The sequence below is a fragment of the Sceloporus undulatus genome, chromosome 4 (genome assembly GCF_019175285.1).
Source record: "Sceloporus undulatus isolate JIND9_A2432 ecotype Alabama chromosome 4, SceUnd_v1.1, whole genome shotgun sequence".
NCBI lineage: Eukaryota > Metazoa > Chordata > Lepidosauria > Squamata > Phrynosomatidae > Sceloporus > Sceloporus undulatus.
In genome coordinates, this window is record NC_056525.1 from 104,315,853 (window position 1) to 104,339,268 (window position 23,416).

General features: G+C 39.3%; 1 long non-coding RNA gene across 1 annotated transcript; it reads right to left on the reverse strand.

Moving 5' to 3' along the window:
- Positions 1-915: 915 nt before the first annotated feature.
- LOC121929487 lies at positions 916-23,272 on the reverse strand. Its single transcript, XR_006103679.1, has 3 exons — positions 22,337-23,272; positions 20,923-21,017; positions 916-1,319 (listed from the first exon to the last, which is right to left on the reverse strand). It is a non-coding gene; the product is annotated as an uncharacterized LOC121929487 (long non-coding RNA).
- Positions 23,273-23,416: the final 144 nt, after the last annotated feature.

Sequence of the window (23,416 nt, forward strand, 5' to 3'; positions counted from 1 at the left end):
TAGTCACATTGCATTGGCACGACTGTAATGTGCCTTTGAATGGGGCATGTTTGTTTGTTTTTGCTAGTTTTGATGGCTGATCTGAAAAGACACTAAGGTTGTGCTTGAAAGCTTTTCATCATGCATCAGTTTACCAGACGGTTTTTATTTAGGATTCTTTGAAATGACAAGCCAGGTAAAGTCTGACACTGCAAAACCATGCTGCACTGGAGTTCAGAATTAAATATATTTATTATTATTATTATTAACTTTTAATGAATGCTATTTTTTAATTAAAAGTTTATGGTAATATTCAGCATAGCACTTCAGAATAGCACTGCTCTTTATACTGTTACTGTAAACAATACAAACCCTCCATAAAATTATGTAAATACAGTTTTGCTGCTGCTGCTGCTGCTGTTTTCTACTTTCAAGTTGTTTCTGACTTACGGTGACCTTATTATTACTATTATTATTAAACTTTATTTATAAAGTGCTGTAAATTTACACAGTGCTGTACATACAATCAATTCAAATAGATAACATAAACTTGCCTATGGCATACATTCTATGAAAATAATTAAACATAATACATATTAAGACATCTTAACATTCAAACAATAAAATATAGCAGACAACAAATTAAAATAACATTGGATAACAATCATGTAATGTCTGGGAATGCTTCTCTGACCAGTATTGTCTTTAACTCAGTTTTGAAGCTGGTTAAAGAGGTGATGAACCATGCTTGTAGGGGAAGGAGGTTCCAGGATTGTGGAGCAGCAAGTGAAAAGGACCTTAAGATGAACTGTCATGAGGTTTTCTTGGAAGATTTGTTCAGATTTGCCTTTGCCATCCTCTGAGGCTGAGAGAATGTGACTTGCCTAAGGTCACCTGGTGGGTTTCCATGGCTGAATGGCGATTTGAAGCCTGGTCTCCAGAATCATAGTCCAGCACTTAAACCACTACACCATACTGGCTCTCCAATTATGATTATAATATATTTGGGTCAAAAAGATAGCTCACATTTGCAGTTAAATTTCTTATAGCTGCTTATATGTGTGGAGCTTGGCCTTATTCTAACAGCATGTTATACTTCTTTGTGTTGAGAAAACATAAAACACATTCTCTGAATTATGTTGGGGAAAGTGTAGAAATAAAAGAGTGGAAATCCTATTGTTATTTGCTGTCAAGTCAGCATCAACATGGCATTGGCAACATTCTTAGTGAGGAAACTCCAAAGCACCCTGTCATCTATCCATCCATAATATAGTCTTCCTCTTTTCCTGCTGCCTTTCACTTCATTGAGCACCATTGTCTTTTCCGTGAATGTGGAAAACCTGCAAATAACAAAAACACAATGTTTTTACCTGAGAAAACACCTCTCTAGGATTTCTAGATCCTCCAGTGCAACTCTGTGGTCAACATTTGCCAGACATTGACCATGGAATTGCGCTGGAAGAGCTGCAAATGCCTAGTGTAGTGTTCTCTCTAGGAATCTCTAAGTCATTCAGTGCAACTTTTGGTTAAAGCTGACCACAGAGTTGTGCTGGAGGACCTAGATATTCCTAGAGAAAACATAATAACATCAGTCAGTAATTAAATCCACAAAAGTCAAAGTCGCAAATGTGGAGGAACGAGTGTACTGTACAGTGTAATCTACAAAGAAGCTAGACATTACCAGGGTGAAATGGATCTTTTGACAATGCATTTGCAATTACTGTCCAGGTTGTTAATAAGAGTCTCTGTATTGGGAGAAAGGCAGGATATAAGAAAATAATAATACTGATAATGATGATCATGATGATGATGTATTACAAGCACAGACCTATGGAGGAAGCATTCTGACAAACAGGTGTTGCAGAACGTCACCCTTTTAAGCAGAACAGATAGGACTCTTTTGTGGAAGCTTAGTGTTCTGTCTAAAAATATATTGCATGGAAATGTAAGTCTTTGAATTCTTTGTTTATATTGAACAAGTTTAGTTCAAGGATAAGTTTCAGGTCATGTGACTTTGTTCCATGGCTTTGCAGTTTCAGAATTAAAAATGCTATCACACTCATCTCCTGCTCTACTGCAATATCAAGTCTTTTTAAAAAATGTTCTAGTACAAGCCAGATCTAAATGTCTTAAGAACAAGGGAAACAATGGCACCTTTGTTGTGCCACATTTTGATTGTCTGCAAGGGCCCATTGTGTCAGTAGTGAAAGTTCAGAGGCTCTAACTAAGCCTTGAAAGGTTGTTTCTCAAGTGTCAGTACAGAACAAGATCCTAACTGGGTCCAAAACACACACATTATTCAAACTAGGTGTGACATTAGCTGTGCAAAGGCAAGCAATATACATAGTTTTTGTAACATAAATAGAAGCTATAGGGAGTGGTTGAGCAGCACTGAGAACACATGGGATACGGATAAGCGGTTCAAGCTCACCCCTTCCCAGCAGTGTTTTTCTTCTGATACAAATAGCAGCTGTTGTTAGGACCATGGCATGGGAATAAGTGCTGAATTTTCACCACTACTCGCTGCTGCTGTGGTTCTGTCACTGTTTGTCCTTCTCCACTGTGGCTGATAGGTATATCACAGAATACATGCCCATTAGTTATACTTAGACAATTAATGTCATGTTTAATTTTGCCCTGTTTTCCTTGGTAGGGATGGGAAATCATTGGCCATTTATTGTTGGCCATGCGGGATGAAACTGATAGGAGTTGTAAAGCAGAACATCAGGGGACCAAAGGGTTCATAGCTTTGCTCTGTGCACTATGCTTAGATGTTTGGGAAGCTATGTTCACACGTGTGTTCAAGTAGCCTGTTAACCTATGGCAACCCCATGAATTTCATAGGATTTTCTTAGGCAAGGAATACTCAGAGATGATTTTGCCAGTTCCTCTAAAATACAGCCTATGGCACCTGGCACTGATTGGTGGTCTCTCATCTAAGTCCTAACCAGAGCTGACCCAGCTCAGCTTCCATGATTAGGCAGGATCTGGTGCCTTTATTGTATTTAGGCCCTTTGGACTTAAGCAACAACAGTCTTAAATGTTAGTCTGGAGTGGTGACTTTGGAATGAATAGATGTACTGTAGGAATAAATGGATTGACAGATGTATTTTTTCTGCTTTTATTATTGCAACACATTTAATATGTTCAAGATGGTAAACACTTTGATTAAAGATATTTCATTAGCATACTCTTTACCTCAAAGCTACCAGCTGTGATGTTGTGGCATACATGTATTTAATAATGTCTTGAATTTTAATAGGATTAAAAAAACCCCAATAACAACCCACTTCTTCTAATGTGCTCACTTCATTTACTATTTGACTTTTGGCATCCATATCTCTACCACTCCTAATTTAGTGAGGACTCCCCAACAACGGTCTATATACAAATGAAATTATAGCTGTGTTTTGAATACTGTAATGTTGAAATTGCTGCTTCATAGAATATGTTGAGCAGGATGTGAAGAAACTGTAACTTGTTATCCACCCCAATCTCAATATTAAAGTGGAGTCTGTATGCTATGTAGCTTCACTCATGACTGTACACATGTAGCATCTATCTTATGTGTGATCATGGGCGGTGGTTTTTGCAAAACTACAAAGACAGAAGTCATATAGTTGGAAAGCATTTCAATGAATGCCTAGTCCAACTCCTTACCATGGAGGAATCTGCAGCTAAAGTGCTCCAACTTCTGTTTAAAAACCTTGAAAGAAGGGGAATCCACTACCTTTTGAGGTAGACTATTACTTTACAGTCTGCAGGTTAAATGTCATACCTGTTCTAGGGTTCTTTTCTCACCTTCTGCTGGACTAAATGTAGGCTTGGACAGTGGCCATGATAAATTCTTTTTCATGAATGCAGGGAGACATTTGAAGATGCAAACAAGACTAGTGTGCCTTGGGAAATATGTGTACAACCTTTGAAGGTTCTAGAATATTAGAAGGTAATTTGACAATTTTTATAACCCTGTGAATAAGCCCCTTAAGCTATTCTTTCTTTTGCTGCCACTTCACAAAAGATTAATGGAGTGACCCCTGACAGTATAGCAGATTTGGGGACAAGAGATGGACTTACATCCTTGTTTATGTTGATGATCTGATTCTCTCTTGTAAAGACCAGCAAGACAGTGATGAAATTACAGTATCAGAAACCTAAACAAGGAGATCTTCCATGACTGGGAGATATTGGCCCTCTACAGACAGGCCTAAAGTGCGCCCCCGTTACATGCTTCTATAATCTATAGAAGCAGTGTATGTGTCAGCTACAGAAGCATGCAGACAGCTTGCATGGCTGAATAAACTGCTGGAAACTTTTGGAATAGATGAGAGCCAAAGTCCACCGTACAACCAGAGTTGAATTCAATTGTCCAAGAGTGAAAGGACAAATCCAAGAAGGAAGCACATTGACACAACACATTACTATGTGTGAGACGTTCAGCTTGTCAAGCTGAGTTACTGCCTTACATAAGAGATGTTGGCAGACTTGCTGACACAAGCCACTATCCTGAGATTGATTCCAGATGTTGTGAGATGCAGTGGGGCTGATGTGAAGATCCACAGCTGCAGAACAGTACATGAGTCAATGAGAAGGGCTGATGGAAGAAACGGTAGCTTCTGCACTTGTTCTTGCTGCTCTCTTCTTCACTAGGGATGAGATGACTTGGACAGAGAGGGATTAGGATCTTTTGTCTTCATTTCCTGCTTACTTTCTCCTTCCTCTGTCAGCCACTTATGCCAAAAGTGTTGTGGGCAGATATAATTGTCCGGTTCAGTCAGGGTTAATTTGAGTGACTGCTTTCTGTTGTAAACGAAAAAGAACCACTCAGTCTGAATTTCTTCACCACCCTTCCTGTCTACTCTTTGATGAGGGAAGACATGCTGCAACACATCTCCATCCCTTTCCCCCTCTTTCAGGATCAAGCTGTTTCTTTAATAAATGTTCCTCCTGTTGAGGATTCTGAACTTATTTTTCTGCCTGTAATTTGGTTCTTTTCAAACTCATAATCCTAAAATGGACATCTAATAGGCCTTTCATTCCAATAATAACCTTTCATGATAGTTCCTTTCTAAACGTTTCACCTAGGTGAGCAGCTCCATACTTAAGGCTTGGAAATGCTTAAAATAATCTTTTAAAATTTACACATGATCTGCTGTTGAAACTGCTTCTCTATATTCAGCATGTCTGCTATGATTTTGAATTAAGATAGTGTAGCTTTAGCTTAGTAAAAATGGGCAACATCTGGTTTTTAAGGCCAAATTAGATACTGTGTTTATCCTGTGGCTTGGTGTTGTATAACATAAAAAGAAAAAAGATAGCTGGTGGCAATTGGCCCTGCAAGTGAGTGTTGAAAGTGGTTTCTGCTGGTCCCAATTGGAATTGGCTTCTTGCTTCTCCAATTCATAATTTCGGAGAAGTTGTTAGTGGCAGCTTTCCTCCTACTGCACATTGCAGTCACAGCGGATTGGGTTGATTCCAGTTGAGAGCATGGTGTCTGTGTCTGTGTGTGTCAAAAAGCTTAAGCCAATGCTTGTAAAAGTTACTTATTTTGGAGAACCTTCACCATTTTGGTCACCCTTCTCTGGACACGCTCCAGCTTGTCCACATCTTTTTTGAACTGTGGTGCCCAGAGCTGGACACAGTATTCTAGGTGATGCCTGACCAAAGCAGAATAGAATGGCACTATTACTTCCCTTGATCTAGACTCTATACTTCTATTGATGCAGCCTAGAATTGCATTGGCTTTTTTAGCTGCCGCATCGCACTGTTGACTCATGTTCAATTTGCAGTCTGCTAGGACTCCTAGATCCCTTTCACATGTATTGTTGTTAAGCCAGGTGTCCCCCATCCTATATCTATGCATTTCATTTTTTTTACCCTAAATGCAATACTTTATATTTCTCCCTGTTGAAGTTCATTTTCTTAGTTTTGGCCCAGCTTTCTAATCTATTCAGATCATTTTGAATTTTGATCCTCTCCTCTGGGTTATTAGCTACTCCTCCTAATTTGGTGTCATCTGCAAATTTGATAACCATGCCCTCTATTCTTTTGTCCAAGTTGTTGGTAAAGATGTTGAATAGCACTGGGCCCTGGACAGAATCCTGTGGCACCCCACTGGTCACTTCTCTCCAAGATGAAAAGGAGCCACTATTGAGCACTCTTTGGGTTCAGCCAGTCAACCAATTACTAATCTACCTAACAGTTGCATTGTCTAGCTCACATTTTACTAGCTTGTTTGCAAGAATATTATGGGAGACCTTGTCAAAGGCCTTGCTGAAATCAAGATATGTTATGTGTACAGTATTCCCTTCATCCATCAAGCTGGTAATCCTCATCTTACTTCACCTGCTGGAAACTGAGTCCCATGTGCAAAATGTTAACTCAACAAGGGGAGAGAAAGCCTGGAGTCTCGTTCTTCCTAGTCAGCTCAGGCAAAAGCAAACTGCTACAGCTTTATCCTAGCTTTTCTGTTCCTCCCCATTAATAAATTTTACCCTCTCGACCACACTCCAGTGATACTTGGCCACAGATGTCCCACTTTCCATCTGTATACGTTTGGAGGGTACACGGGCACAGTGATGTTTCTTTGTACTAATGTTATTCATAAATCGTAATTCCCATATATCACTGAATATAATGGCAATAGTTGTGACATAAACAACTAGAAAAATTAAAATTATACCTTTAAATTATATAATCATATACACAGCCTAAATGCATTTACATGTACATTGTTTCATGTGGTTAAAGTGAAAGTTGTTTCTCCTCCCATTGAGCCTCGTCCACTGACACCATCTCTTCAGTGTTTTAAAGGGAAATGTTACAGCCCATTTCTTCCGAAAGGCAGATGTTGGGGAACAGTGGTGTCACCCCCATTAGGGTGTCACCTGGTGAGGACCGTACCTTCCGCACCTGTATTGACGCCCCTGAGCCATACAAATCCAAATTGCATAATAAACGTCATGTCTAACAGGGCTCTTAGATGCTTTACCAGTATTTCCTGTTTGTTCTTGCACCACTGGGCAGGGAGCAGTAGCAAAGAGAGAGAGATTGCAAGAGACAGAGAGATATTAGGAAAAGTTTTAACTCCCCCCCCCCCTCGCATTGCTATATTATATTTGTGGTCCCTTGCATCTGCTATGCATTTGTAACAGAATGTTGCAAAAGCTAATCTCTGATCATTCATGATGTTTCGTTTTAGTCACAAAAAATAGGCAGTGATTAGAAGGTTCCTGAAAAGTGTAGCTGCTTTCACATAACCTTAACTGAAGAACAGTATTCCAGTTTATCTGTGAGGAACCGTGTGTTTTGGCAAAATTTGTTTCTCAAGTCAAGTTGGCAGTTCAGCACAGTGAAGTAATGCTCATTTCCACATCACTGATTTTAACTGTCAGGGCATTTCTCTATCTCTAGTGGCAAAAGTTGCTTTCATTCAAAGGAATCAAAGCTCTTTTTGAAGTGCACCACCTCTGTTCTCTACCACAGAGTTCCTCAGGTCTTACAAACTGGTTACCCATCCCCTTTGACAAAGAGCTGGAGAAGGACCTTCATCATACAGCTGAAGAAAAGCTCTGGGGATGGAAAAGTTCTTTGAAGGAGTTGCTTGTACCTCTTGAAGTTCCTGTATATGAGTAGATGAGTTGCTTTGCCTATGGAGCAGGATAATGAGTACAAAACAAGCACAATTGCTTTAATGGTATATCGTAAAGACCCCCCCCCCTTTATTTAATAGTGTTTTTATATTCAACTTCCCTTTTTTTACTCTCTGCTTCTTGTTTCCCATTGCCCCACCCTTCATATAGGAGGCTAGTTTCTTGGGAGATGAAGGATAACATGTGCTATGCCACCACTCAGCCAAAGATGTAACTCTAAATAGTTCTAGAAGTATGATTTAATTCACTGCTTGGTCTAATGATTATTATGCTACCTTGCTAATAATATAAAGATGTGGAAATAATGGGTGGGGTATCTCTTGGCAACATGGCAGAGCATATTAAATGTGGTCTATTCAAAAGTATCTTTGCTATCAATATGATGGATAGAAAACCAGTGCTGGGAATACTCCTGGGGAGAAAGGAACATGCTACATTCCTCATTGTTTCTCCTGATGAGCTGGTTGTTGCCATTACTCCTTCATGGAAATACTGTACTGTAACTCATTCCATTATGACTTACAAACACATTTCTTTTGTGTTCTGCTGTCTCTATCACCCCACAATCACTCCCTCCCCTGGAGCATCATGTGGGTTAACACCAACCTTCCTTGTTCCCCATGACCTCCTTTTTCCTAAACAAAGCAAGCTGCCTAAGACTTGTAAGCCTTTGTTTAGAAGCCTAACAATGCTTTGGTAAACCTCTGGAAGTGCTTAATTGTACCATTTCTGTAGTGCTAGGTTACTAACATGCTAATGGTGGGGTGATCTATTGGAATATATGTAGAGTGCTCTGGAAGTTACACCATTGCTATTGGGAGGCTTCATTCATGTCTTGAACACTGTTGGTTTTGTTTAAGAAGAATATTTAAGAGATGATAATTGGAGGTTAGGTTTGGCCAGGATTCTCCATTCTTATTGTAAGGAAAAGAATTATTATGGGACCCCATTGCTCCCACTGCAAAAGCATCACTGCTGGTAAGAACTGATTCCAAGATTGATACAAGACTGCATTTGAATGAACTTTAGTACTTTTTCTGTAGAATACAATGAGCTCTACTGTTTTTGGAGAGTTCACATTTTCTCATTTTATCTTTCAGATGTATCTCATATTTCAATAAAACCCAGAATCTTTATCACCAAAAACTGGATTTGTTGATGTTCCAACAGAAGCTGCTCAAAAGTATCGTGGAAGTCACTAGATAGTGGAGAACAGAGAAAGCCATCTTGCATAGTTTTGGAAACATTTCTTGATAGCTTCTAATTTCTGTTGTTTGCAGTTGTAGTACTGATTGTACTGTAACACAAAGACTGGGAGAACAGGCTGGTACATTTTAGTTCAGCAACATAATTCAAACTTGATAGTTCAAACTGTACACAAACTCCTTCCTTGATCAAAGTTCTGTAACCACTAAACACAAATGTTGTTGTTAAGAAAAAAAAAAGGCTCCAATCATATAGTTCATAAATTTACCTAACATTGAAAGTTTGAACTCAAGGAAGGAACCTGTGAGAGAATTTGAGTATTTGGACTACAAGAATTAACCTGGTAGAAATCTAAGATCTAAAGGGGAATACAGGTATTTGTCTTGGTCCTGCTACCATAACAGACTCACTTTAATGGTTAGGTGGGGAAGATTTTTCTTTAGACGTGTGTTGTATTTGTTTTAACTTTTGTAATGATTTTATAGTGTTCAACGTGGAGATTTTCAATTGTTTTTCCATTTTTGTTGTAAACATTATTTAATTTGGCATTTCTGGAAGCAGCCTTGAGTCTCACTTTAGGAGAAAGGTGGCATATAAATGAAATAAATTTTTAAAAATAGGCTGGGATGTACAGAATAGCAGTCCTAAATTTAGAACCACTATGTGCTGCTGAAGCCAGCATGACTTACAGTAATTTCTGAGAAAGGGAATACTACAAGTCTGCTTCTGAAGTTTTCTTCAAATACTGTTAAAAATGAAGTATTCTAAAGGAGAAACAAGATTGTACCGTATGGTGCAGTTCTCTGCACTCTTAGCTGGGAATACCTCTTTTAGTTTTTTAAAGCTGTTTTGTTTTATCTGTTACCTGCCCTGAGATCTCATGATAAAAGGAGGAGGGGATAAAATATTTTGATGAATGCATAAGCCAGAAACAAGTGGATCTAATGTCTGAGGAAAAAAAAACATGCATGGAATTGTGCTGTTAGCAGTTGTGTTGTGTGACTGATATAATGAAGTCTTGATCATGTAAATCCTTAAACCATGAAAGAACAGAACAGTGGAATATTACTGCCTTTCAGTTCTCCCATTATAGATTGAGCTAAATATTAAATTATCTTGCACTGTTCGGTTTTTACTATGGCTTACATTTCTTCTTCTGCTGCTGCCGCTGCTAGAAGGAAAAACTCCTTATGGCTTTGAGTTTCTCTACCGTATCTTTTGAAATCCATAAAACTCTCTCTGCACATAAAGGAATTTCTCTCTCCGTTTGCTTTTACTCTCTTGCTTAGGCAATGACTTTACTTAATAGATCAATAGATGTAGGATTTGAGAGAGCCTTTATATAAGCCTTGCTTTCAAGGTTGGCTTTAGCCATAACTTCTGAAAACTCTCTTGCTTATGACTGGAATATGAACATAAATGTTTTACTGAGGCAAGAGCATCTGTGTCTGATGATCTAATCTCAGAATGTCTGAAGTCCATGGAGTGAAGTCAACCAGGTCTATAGTAGGTAGACTTGCACACTTGTGAAAACTAGTTTCAGGTAACGAGCAACAATAAGCTATAGTACATGATCATTTGTTACCATCTACTGCAATATAGACCAGAGATTCTGAATCAAGGATGCAAATAGTACACAAGCTTCTGCTTTGCTGTAGGTTTAACGCTGCCTCCTTTTTATTGGGTTAGTGAAAGAAAAATCTCTGTATCATTAATTCATTAAATAATAATCAACATTCTACTTGGTGTGTGCTAGTTGAAAAACATAAAACATTTGTCATGCCTGTTGGCAATTAAAGGTCTAGTGTGGCTAGAACATTTTCTGCATGCATTCCCAATTGGCTTCATAAAACATTCACAGAGAATCCTGATTTCATGCTTTATCCAATAAACATTTAGAACTACAGAACCAGAAAGCATGGCCTGTTCCACAACAATGCTCACGTTTCATAAACTTGATGAGCTTGTTCTTGTTCCCTCCCTTATGTACTGATCTCGAACTTCATAAGATAAATGAGTAACAGGAGTCTTCTGTTGATCTGAAGAACCTTTTCCTTCAAGACTTTGCTTGCGTTTTTATGATACATAAAATAGGTCACTTTCTTTTTATTTTAAAACGTTTTCACTAAAAGTACAATCCAGTCATAACATATTTTTTCCTACTTATTTCAGAGCAAGATCTAAGCATGTTGTTAATTTTTCCATCAGTTTCATAGAGCTGAGAAGTCCTTAACTTTGGTTGGATTGTGTCCTGTGATGAGTTGTTTTTCACATCGTTTCACAAATACATTAAAACATGAAGCTGTGTCCATATTTGGCAAGATTTCCTTCTCAAGAAGTAATAATCTATTAACTTAATGGCTAATGCAGTCAGAAACACTGAAGAAAGCCATGGTCTAATTAAAGGAAGGAGGTGTGAAATCACTGGGAATTTTTCTCATGGAATCATTCATGTAAAGACTGTTTTTGCCACAAGTTGCAAGAAAAAACAAGTACAGCCTATTTAGGACTAATTTTGGCTGCTTTTTCAGAAAGAAATCGTTCATAAAAATGATAGGGAATGAACACCAAATTTAAATTTATTGTAGCATTTTCTTTTATCATAGCATTTTCCTTTGTTTAAACCCCCCCCCCCTTTTTGCTGTGTAGCCATTTCTTTGTATGAATTCTGATTTGGTGAAGTATCCCTAAGTGACTGGAGAACGAAAGTTGTAAAGAATGAGGAAATGTATGGAAGGACAAAAGAGAGCAGTTGTGTGGAGAAAACAGATACTAAAGATAGTTTTCAAGTTTGACGCCATAATATTCTGCTCAAGAAAGAATAAATGTTGTGTAGCTTTTTCCAGATAAACAAATCAGTCCAGAGTTAAATTATACCTCAAATTAATTTGCAAAATATATTGCCATGGCCTACGATTCTGGAGACCAGGGTTTGATTCCCAGATTGACCATGGAAACCCACTGGGTGACCTTAGGCAAGTAACACTCTCTCAGCCTCAGAGGAAGGCAATAGCAAGCCTCCTTTGGACAAATCTGGCCAAGAAAACCCCATGATCTATCGACTGTGATTGAACTTTTTTAAAAAGCTGTAAATATAATAACTTTTATGCATGGATTCCCTGAGACAAGGAAATTATTTAAAGGTTGACATCAGAGTAAAAAGTTTGAGAAAGGCTGCCCTAAATACTGCAGGCAGATATCTGGGGAAGTTTGCTCTGCTCCCAGTCCATTCTTCCTACCCCTAATGGCTCCCAGAACATGTCTGTGATGCTACCTTTGTAACCTTCCTTCACATACTTCCTCAAAATCCACCTTACCTGTGAATACTTAAGATAACCATACTGCAACTAAATCTGGGATTAAGTACATGTAACAGAGGATCCTTTCACATTACACAGTTAAATTAGTGTAGTAATTCGACTTTAACTGCCACAGCAACAATCAATGGAATCTTGAGATTTGCAGTTTAGAGAAGGCTATACAGAATTCTCCACCAGAGAATTCCTCATCCAACTGCAAATCCCAGCATTTCATAGGATGTAGCCATGGCACTTAAAGTGGGATCATAACTCTACAGTTGTGCATTGTGAAAGGGCCCTGAAACACTTTGTTATTTTCCCCACTTTAACCCCTGTATCGTTCTCTCCCTCCATTATATTCTTTTTATTGAATTTTAGACTGTAAACTCCTAGGCTTGTAAACCTCAACAGTATAAAGTACAGTTAGCCCTCTTTATTGATGGATTTTTTTATCCATGGAGTCCACCATCCACAGCTTGAAAAGATTAAAAAATATATATATATAAATTCCAAAAAGCAAAGCTTGATTTTGCCATTTTATATAAGGGTACCATTTTACTACACCATTGTATTTAATGGGACGAGCATCCACAGATCCACAGTGTCCCAAGTCATATAAAGTAAAAAAGAAGATAATATCCAGTACTTTGAATTGTGCCCAGAAATAGAATATCACCTCATCACTTGCTCCCCATAACTGACCATGGTGAGTAATTAGATTGTAGCATTTTGGGCCAGATGAAGTTTCCAAGCATTCTTCTAGTGAAATCTCACATTCAGATAGTGCTTCACCTAGTGTAGTACTGTTGTCCATACAAGGCACAACTAAAATAGGTATTGCTAAGGCCAAAACCAGTTTTCCAAGGAACAGATGTACTGGATGTGGTGTGCTAGCCTTGGTTGTGAAACAGTGCCACCACTGAAACTTGGGCACCCAAAGTCCAGGTTGAGTCCATACCAAATTGCAAATTTAAGGTCCACCTAAATTGTAGACTTGGGTCTTCAAAGGGAATGCAAGCTTAGCCAAGATAGGATGAACTCCATCAGACTTGTTAGACTTATCAGTAGCACCTCTGTTTTGTTAGGTTTTAAGCTTCAGTTTGTTCACTTTCAGTAAGTCAGTTATTCCCTGCAGACACATTCAGAACTTGAATAGCTCCTTGGATTTGGATGAAGGGGATAGATACAGGAAATGCCAACACCGTCTCATATTTGTATTGTGTTGCTGAACCAGCAAACCTTGCATAAACTTCCTCAGCACTTTCATGTTTTATTTATTAGTTATATTTATAGCTTTCATCCATAGAACTAAGGCCAGTGCACATGCTCCGTTCTTCCTATGTTTTCTTCACAACAAGCCTTTAAGGTAGATTGGACAGAGAAAATGGCTGGCCCAAGGTCACTCAGAGAATTTTATGGATTTCCAGCATTAACCATTATGCTACACTGGGTTTGTGCTATTAAGAGCTTGGGTAAGAAGATGGAGTGCTGAGAATGATCATACACCAAGGCATCAAGCCAGTACCATTGTGAATGTCATGGTATGGCAGAACCAATAAGATAACAGTGGTTTCAATCTTGGACTAAGAATCCAGGACATTAGGGTTCAAATCCCTGCTCAGTCATGGAAACCAACTGGGTATCCTTAGACAATCATTCTCTCTCAGAGTGAGAGGAAGGCAGTGGCAAACATCCTCTGAATAAATCTTGCTAAGAAATCTTTAAATAGGAACCAGCTTGAAGGCACACAACAATAAGAAGAATATATTATCATGGGATGGCATTAATATAATACGGGGTGGTTTCATCTCTGTTCTCTCCCTGCTCCCCAAATCTGCATCCGTGGTCAGGAAACCAACTGATTTCACCTGGCAGGCTGCTGCTTTTAAGTGCTTATTTCATTTAAAAAATCCTCACAAAGTGCTTTATTCTTGACAAGTTAAACTCTATGTATTCCTGTATAATGCATAATTGGCCAGTACTTCACACAAGTTCTTTTATTTTGAATCCAGTTGACTGGAGAATGACATTTACAAGGACTATTTATCTAATGGGATGACTTGCAATACTGTAAAAAGGTTTTGAATAGCAAAAGCCTGAACTGCTATTTTAATAAACTCCTTTGCATTTCTGTGCCTGCACAGCAAGAGGTAGTACATGGGAAACTACCTTCTGGTTATCTCTCACAATACATCAGAAAGTTTGTAGCAGGAGTGGAGGAAGGTGAGGCCTGTAGATTGTATGTCTTCCGATTTTTGTGCTCCCAAAATGACTCAGGACACCCCCAAAGCCCCCCCATTTAAATAAATAATATTTTTTTTGCCTGAAACCAATTATGAAAACATTTAAAAGCATGATGCACCTTAAGAGGTCCCAAACTATGAAAAATGGCCTGTTTTCAACCAGAATTTAAACTGGGGGGTGATGTTGCATCCCCTTTCACTCAAAATATTTCAGTGTGGCTTGCTCAGGGGTATGAGGGAGAAAATTGGCCCTGCCCTAAGCATCACTGCCCATCTCTGGTTTGTAGGAGAGGGTTTTCTTTAATATACAGCTTAGGCCTAGCATACAGTGGTCATCTTGAACATGCAGATGTTGCTCTCCCTCTGGCAACCATCTGTTTCCAAAAAACTGGCTTCAGGAAAGTTTCCCCGCTCTCCAGGGTCAGTTTTAGGCTGCATTCACACTCATGTTTTTGTGCCAAGTAGATCCGGGGAGATTCGATGATGCAATACTGAATCAAAGTTCCCACTACGTTTATCCCGATTGAATCCGTGGCAATTTAACCCTGTTGACTTCTCATTACCATTTGTATCATTTTAAAATGGAGCCGCCTTTTCGATTGTTCTCAGGTTTTTTAATGTCAGTCAAATGTTAAGGTGCATTAACGCAAGATTAACCCAGCTAGAAAGTAGACAAAACACAATTATTTTTACTTCGGGAAAATCCCCAAAGTGAAAAGAATCACATTTTATCAACTTTCTAGCCGGTTTAATGTTGTTAACCCTGAAAATCAATTGTGCTTTTGTGTGTCTTCTTAGGTTATTTCCCAGTTCTAAATACCGTTTATGCATGGGATACCTCCCATATGATAACCTCTTAAAACCAAACTACATTTCAGCTGCATTTGGATATTCTAATTTGCATTTAGCCAACCTATTTTAGCAGGAAATGGGTGATGCAGTATTACAAAACCATGCTGAAAATGGAGGGATAATCATTCAGCTATCAGGAATCAAAACCACAAGTTTGCTTTACAACCAAAAGAGCATGTAAGAACTCTTCATGGAAGTCATGTTGACCCTGGAAAAAATATGAAATGCTGATGTTGCACCTAAACTGAGAGGAATTACAGCATTCGCTGACATTCACAGCAAGATAAATGTGAAGTCACAGACATTACATAAGAACCAGTCTACTTATATCTATGCTGGTTAAAGAAAAATGAATCTTGACAGCTTCAGCCTCACCAAAACCAGGTGGGGAAAAACAAATGACAAGGGAGAAATGAGGGAAGGCATCAAAAGTAGGCTGATCCCTTTGTGAAAGCATGAATAAAAATCTTAATTTATCAGTTCTGGAAAAGTTATCTTAAGTGCAGAGAAAAATTTCCTCCAGAAAGTTAACAAAATTATAGAATGAACTTGTCTTAGTCAAAGATTGGGAGAGAAAAGAAGAGAAGAAGTAATGTAAAGAGGTGGAATATATTAAAGAAAGTATTAGAAATTGATTAAGGGGTTATAAAGTTATCAGAATATGAAGTATGTAAGTGAAATGGTTGAAAATGATGTTTCATTACTGCTTAATCTCTCTCTCTCCATATATATATATATATATATATATATATATATATTGAATAGATCAGATTTGTGGATATTAGATTAATTGTATGTCCGTGTAAAACACTATGATTTTTTTCAATACCATGATTTTGTCAATTTAAAAAAATAGGGGAGGGGAAAAACACTTTTTGAATATGTAAGTGCTATTGGGATAAAGTTCTCAAGAGCAGTAAAATTTGTCTTGACTACAGCAGAGGCTTACTTGATGAAATGGTCCTCTATGCAAAATAATCCCCTTCACTTAGAAAATCAGTGTTTTCACCTTTGGGGAGAAGGTTACTCTTAGAATAATTCTGCCTGAGATTTAGTTTTCTGTATACAGAAAATTTTTAATATGGAAGTGAATTCAAGCAGGTAAGCCCTCTCCAACAATTTGGTCCAGTCTATACCTAGGTTTGAAGCATGCAGTGTTTATTTATCCTAACCCTTTCCCCTGACACAGGACCCCAGGTGATTTACAACAATTTAAAACAAAGTCCAGCTAAAATCTTATTTTACAAAAGCTTTTTTTTAAAAACCAACCAAACAATTCTATTTTTAAAAATAGTTAAAAATAGATAAAGCGTATTTAAGACATAATGAAAAAGATTCTGAGCACAGCAAACTACATTAAAAACACCCTTCTGCCATATGATTTCAAAACCAAAGGCCTGCATAAGTAAAAAGGTCTTTTCTTCCTGGCAGAAAGAGAGAACAAAGGGACCTGGCTGGACCTCCTATAGAGGGGAGTTCCACAGCCTAGGAGAAGGCTTTTTCCTTTGCCTTCATCAAATACGCCTGTGATGATTTTAGGACTGAAAGAAAATCTTCCCCTGAAGATCTTAAAATCCAGGCAGGCTTCTATAGCTAGATGCAATTATTATTATTATTATTATTATTAACCTTTATTTATGAAGCGCTGTAAATTTACACAGCGCTGTACATGCAATCTTTTTAGTTAGACGGTTCCCTGCCCTCAGGCTTACAATCTAAAAAGACATGACACAGAAGGAGAAGGGAGTGGTGGAGGGAAAGGGTAAGAGGTCCAGCAGTTCCTCTCAACCTCCGAGGTCTGGACCAAGGAATCTTTCAGATATAGTCTAGACCCAGGTGTGTAGGGCTTTTAAGGCTATAGTGTTAATTCTGCCCCGTCAATTCTGCCCTGGAGTAGATTGCTGTCCAGTGAAGCTGTTTCAACTGGGGAGGCATATGTTCCCGGTAACAAGACTATGGGCCCATACACATAGGCCAAAATAAAGCTGCTTTGGGTCACTTTGGAGGTATGCTGTTTAAATGGCACATGCATCTTAAGACGCCAGAAGCTGTGCCAAAGCTGGAGCGTGGCTTTGGTGCAGCTTCTGGCTTTTTAAGATGCATGTGTCATTTAAACAGCATACCTCCAAAGTGATCTTATTTTGGCCTGTCTGTTTGGGCCCTATGTCCATAGCCTGGCCACAGCATTTTGAACCCTCTGAAGTTTCCAGTTTCTAAAGGCAGCCCCTCAGAAGGAGCATTGCAAGAAGTCAAACAGGATATAGTCAGGGCATGTGTCACCATACCCAGATCTGACATGTAAAGGAACAGGCACAGTTGGCACATTAGTTTTAGCTGTGCAAACACACTCTTGACTAGCACTGAAACTGGGCATCCAAGTTCAGATATGAGTTCACAGTACACTGAAGCTGCAATTTCACAGAGATTGTAATCCCCTACAGTGTAGGCTGAATCTCTGTTCCATGGTCTGCCATATGGCTGACAAGCATTAAGCTTCCGTTTGTTCACATTCATCCAGTCCATTACTGAGAGCAGGCAGTGGTTTCATGCTACAACAGCTTCCTCCAAGTTAGATGGAAAAGACAGAGATAGTTTGCTGTCATCACCATACTGGTACAGTTTGGTAAATATCAAATGACAACCATATAGCAGAAATGGTTTACTTCTACTTTGAAAAGTTTGCAAAAGGAAACTGAGGAGGAGGATATATGGACGGAGAGATCCTATAACTGAATATGGTGAGAGACATAATGGGGAGAAATCTTATATGTTGTACTTTAAAGAGAAATGGACATGGCAACAATGTTCTGTTACCTGCTGATTCACTTCTTACTTGCATTAGATTATTTTGTAAATATAGATATAACATGGCAAATCTTCCCTCTTAACCTCCTGGAAAGCCATTTGAGTTGCCAGACTATGGATTGTGTGTCTGTAGACGGATGTTTTCTTCTGTCTCCCTGGAGCTCTGTCTGTCATGTACTGGCCAGCTCTCTTTTCACATTGTCTAACACACCAGCTGAACAAAACTGACATTGTATTATGACTGAATGGTTTCACCAACTATCCGAAAATTTGGAGCAAGGCAAAAGAAGCAACTTTGATAACAATCTTCATTTTTTGTGTAGTTTAGCCATCCCTTTGATGAAAGACATTTTGATGACAACTTCAGATGATCACTGATTTCAGCCATAGCTGACAGTAGGCAGCATGACAGGCTTTCATTATATTTAGAACGATGGTGATCTCTACTATATATGGTAGTCATTCAGGAGTCTAAATGGAAAAGTCACTTGAGAGTTACCATGAAGATATGGGATGCTTCCAGACAGACAGCTCCTAGTGATACCAATCAGAAGACACTGTTCAACTATTCTGTGTTTCCTTCCCTAAGAAGAAGTTGTATGAGACCATGGGAGGGTTACAAATGAAAGCTGATATGCCTGGACTCCCTGTAAAATTTCATGAATGAGACAAGCCAGTTGCATAATAATAATAAAAAAACTTGTGTGGAAGCACTGATAATTTTGTAGTGAGCTCAGATTTATGCTTCACAGAACGTTGTAGGTCAAACATCAGACTCAGATGTGGTGGATATCATTTCTGAAAAATATCTCTAGACATACAAATGTTTTTGCTGGAAGTAGAACTGTAATGTGAAAACTCCTTGTAAATTTCAGTGACAGCTCACATGGTCTAGTTGGCCCTTCAGATCCGTGGGCTTCAGATCTGTGAATTCTGTTGTTTGTGGATCATCACATAACATATTATTACAGGTACTTGAATGCAGACATGCTGAAGTATGTGTGTTGCCACTATTTAATAATATGGAGTGTGATTATTCACATTTTTTCACATCTGTGGGGGAACTGAACCCCTGCAAATCAGGAGGGCTAACTGTGCTTGGATTCTTTACTGTATAAAACCAATTACTGGATAACTATCTTATTTTCAAGAAGTGCTTAAGAAAATCCATTTGCCTTCCCTGTCAGAACTGAAAAGGCCTAAATGGCCCTTAACCCGTAGAATGCACAGAAAAATTAGAAGAGAAGTACAGTTACCTCTCCAAGTCCACGGACTTGAGATCCATAGACTTTGAAATTCACAGAGGAGTGACTGCCATTAACGTCAATGGGGCACATACCCCATTCAAGCCTATGGGTCTTGAATATGTGCACATTTGGAACTCACTGGGGGGGGGGTCTTGAATGGACCCTCCGCAAGTTCCAAGGGCCAACTGTATGTTTATATTTATTTATATTTATAAGTATATCTGGAAAACCTAGTTGCATTGCTCTGATGTTTTGTGTTGTGTTATTTGTTGTTCCTTCCACCTCAGTATACAGGAAGCGGGAGGTTAGATATAAATGTTTTTGTTGTTGCTGTTGTTATTGTCATCAGTGGAAACAAAATTTCTGTCATTGTTTGATGCTTTCTTTAAAAATATACCACAGCATCAAAGAGGGGAGAACTGTCTATTTATTTTCTTCTTGTGTGTCTGTTCTGTCGCACATCTGACGTCTTGGCACAGTAACCTAACCACTGGCTTTTGCGCAAGTGCAGCAGTGAACCATTAGCAAATTCTTCTTTCCTCTGCTTCCTGTTGCCTCTCCAATTGCTTGGAACTACTTTATGCATAATATTCTCCATTCTGATTTAAGGAAGAACAACATCTTGCATTGCTTGGTACTGAATGGTATGAAACATTGGTGAGAAAGGTGAAGACAGTAGTTAGGAGGTGGGTAATTCTAGGTTAACAATCAGGATGTACCTGAGGATGTGGTTTATACTGGAATAAATGCAAAAGCATAAGGAAATAGAAAAAATTCTGATACAGTAGGGTGGGAATTACAGTGGACCTTTGTTATACGCTGGGGTTTGGTTCCAAGATCTGTGGATAACAAAATCCGTGGATGCTGAAGTCCCATTAAATATAATGACATAGCAAAATGGTATCCCTTATTAAAAAAAAAGGAAAATCAAAGTTTGATATTTGAAATTTATACTTTTTTTGAACATTTTCAAACCATGGATGCTTGAATCCATATAAGAAATCCATGTATAAGAAGGGCCGACTGTATGTGGCCTTGCAGATGTTGCTGAACTGTAACTCCCAGTAGCCCCAGCCAGGATAAACAACAGTGGGGTATGCTACAAGTTGAAACTACCGGTAAACCTCTGGAGGACCACACAGTTCTCATCCCTGCTGTATCATGAACAGAACTTATTTAGGTCTGCTTACTTCATGCAAACTCTGCAGGGAAAAGGATGGGGCATATATTAATTTATTTTGGTATTAGAAAGAGACAGGGGTGATTACCCTCTTGTTTGCTCTTCCATCAAGATTCTAGCACATTATCATTATCAGAGGGGAAGGACATTCTTCACTCATGCAAACTGGGCCTAAATACCCTAACGGCATCACATCTGTCTGGGCTTGGAAGCTATGACAGTTCAGTCCTGGTTAGTACCTGGATGAGAGACTGCCAATGAACACTCAGTGCTGTAGGCTATATTTCATAGGAAGAAACTTGCAAAACCACCTATGAGTATTCCTTGCCTAAGAAAACCTTGTACAGTATGTAAAATTAATGGAGTCAACATATGTTGACAGGTAACTTGAAAGTGTGTGAGCATGTGCGTGCACACACACACACACACATACTAACAGTGGTTTGAAATATAAGATACCTGATGGTTGGGTAAGGCACAAATAGTACAGCAGATGACGAAGCTATGGCTTGTCTTTCCAATTTCCAGTTTGTTTCTGTCCCCATTCTCAGCCTCTGGGGGAAAAATACAGGGTAGACATAAGCCATAGTTGTGGTTCTGGTGGCCACAACAAACTAGATTTATCAAGCACAATTCATAAATCAGCAACAACCATGAATTCAGGCTGTGTTTTGTGGCTGGTTAACAAGCCAAGTTCCAGTAAATAGCCTGTTGTGACATTCAAATGTGGTCAAAATCATGTCTGCAAAGTGAAGATCTAGTGTAAATGAAGGAATGAGAATTGGCTGGGGTTATGGTATTACACATACCAGATCATACATTATCTTTATCCCAGCTATATATACCAGTTTTTATGTGTTGAGACTAGATATTTCAACATGTTTTATTGTTCTTGACTAGGTATTTCAGCATGTTTTATTGTTTTTGACTTGAGAATACAAGTCTTAATGGCTTGTAATTATCACTTTAAGTATAAAGTGAGCATTATGTCCTGAGGTTCTTCTCTGAGTCAGATTTTAATCAAAGCCAAACAAGAAGTCCACTCTTTCCCTCTATGCTTACTCTGTATGTTGTTATTCAGTGGTGTTGATGGGATGTCTCTGTATTCCAGCCACTGATTTACAGCCTTGAAAATATCCTTTAGACACGGCCACACATTGCAGAACCACCTGATCCTGTGAGGCTTGGAATGAGACTGGTAGGCCTTAAAATGGCCTCTGCATGTTGCCAGCAGACATTTCACTCCTACTGCTTGGACAATTTGGAAGTTTAGGTTGAGAGGTGATACCAAGTTAATGTCAGTTTGGCTTGGCATTAACCAAGCTATTTGCCATATTGCAAGTAAAATAGGTTGCTTTTCTTAGCCTGATTATGTGCCTAACTTTCCAGCAGTTGTTGTTTGAGTTGTCTTCAATTCATGGAGACCTTGTGGACCAGACATTCTCAACATCTCTGCTCAAATCCCGCAGGTTCAGGTTTGGGACCTCCCTGATTGCTTCTAGCCATCTGGTGTGCAGTTTTCCTCTCTTTCTTCTGCCTTCTACCTTTCCCAGCATTATTGTCTTTTCTAATGACTCACACCTTCTCAGGATGTGGCTGAAGCATGATAACCTCAATTTAGTCATTCTGTTTTCCAGGGAGAGTTCAGGTTTGATTTGTTCTAAGACCTAACTGTTTGTCTTCTTGGCCATCCACAGTATCATTAGCACTTTTCTCCAGCAGCACGAAATGATTTCACAAAACCCGCCATTAAAGTGGTCACAAAGAAGAATTAACCCACATCTTTTTACCTTTGGGATTTCAGCGACAATTCATTTCAGATACCACTTTATTTGCGCAACTGCGTGTGATAATCATTTGGGCAATTACTTACCATGTCCACTTCGTTTGTAGGATGCTTTAAATGAGCTTTAATCTCTCTTTAATGCCAAAATCACCCCCAGCATGAGAAACTCCTTTGTTTCTCCTTTTCGCCCCTGGGAGAAAACACACACACAGCTCCTCTCTCTGTCCTTATGGAAGGCTGTTCATAACCCCTCTACTCCCATGTGTGTGTGTGTGTGGTGTATGTCTCTCTCTGTGTGTGTATGTATGTATGAAAGGCAACTCACGTCTCTCCCCCGTGTGTGTGGGGTGTGTGGATGGTTGTCTCCCTGTGAGAAGCTGTTCATGCACGCACACACAACTCCTGTGTGTGTGTGTAAGGTGTTCACAACCCCTCCCCCCGTGTATGGATGTCTCCCTCTCTGTGTCTATATGTATGGAAGGCTGTTCACAACTTCTCTCCTCCAATATGTGTGTGTGGTGTTTGTGTATGTCTCTCTGTGTGTGGAAGGCTGTTCTCATACACATACACACAACTCCTCTATGTGCGTGTAAGACAGTTCACAACCTCTCCCCCCTCCCGTGTGTGTGTGTGTGTAGTCTGGATGTCTCCCTCTTTGTGTGTGTATGTACCGAAGGCTGTTCACAACCTCTCTCCCTCATGTGTGTGTGGGTGTGTGTCTCCCTATGTGTGGGAGGCTGTTCACACACAAACACACAACTCCTCTGTGTATGTGTGTAAGGCTGTTCACAATCCCTCTTCTCCGTGTGTGTGTGTGTGTGTGGTGTATGACTCCCTCTGCGTGTGTATGTATGGAAAGCTGTTCACAACCTCTCTCCCTCCATGTGTGTGTCTCCCTGTGTGTGGAAGGCTGTTCTCTCTCTCTCTCTCTCTCTCTCTCACACACACACACACACGACTCCTCTTTGTGTGTGTAAGGCCGTTCACAACCCCTCTTCCCCGTGTATGTGTGTGTGTGTGTGTGTGTGTGTGTGTGGTATGTCTCCCTCTGTGTGTGTATGTGTATGGAAGGCAGTTCACAACGTTCTCTCCCCATGTGTGTGTGGGGTGTATGTCTCCCTCTCTCTATGTGCACACACACACATACCTTCTCCCCTCTCCTCTGTG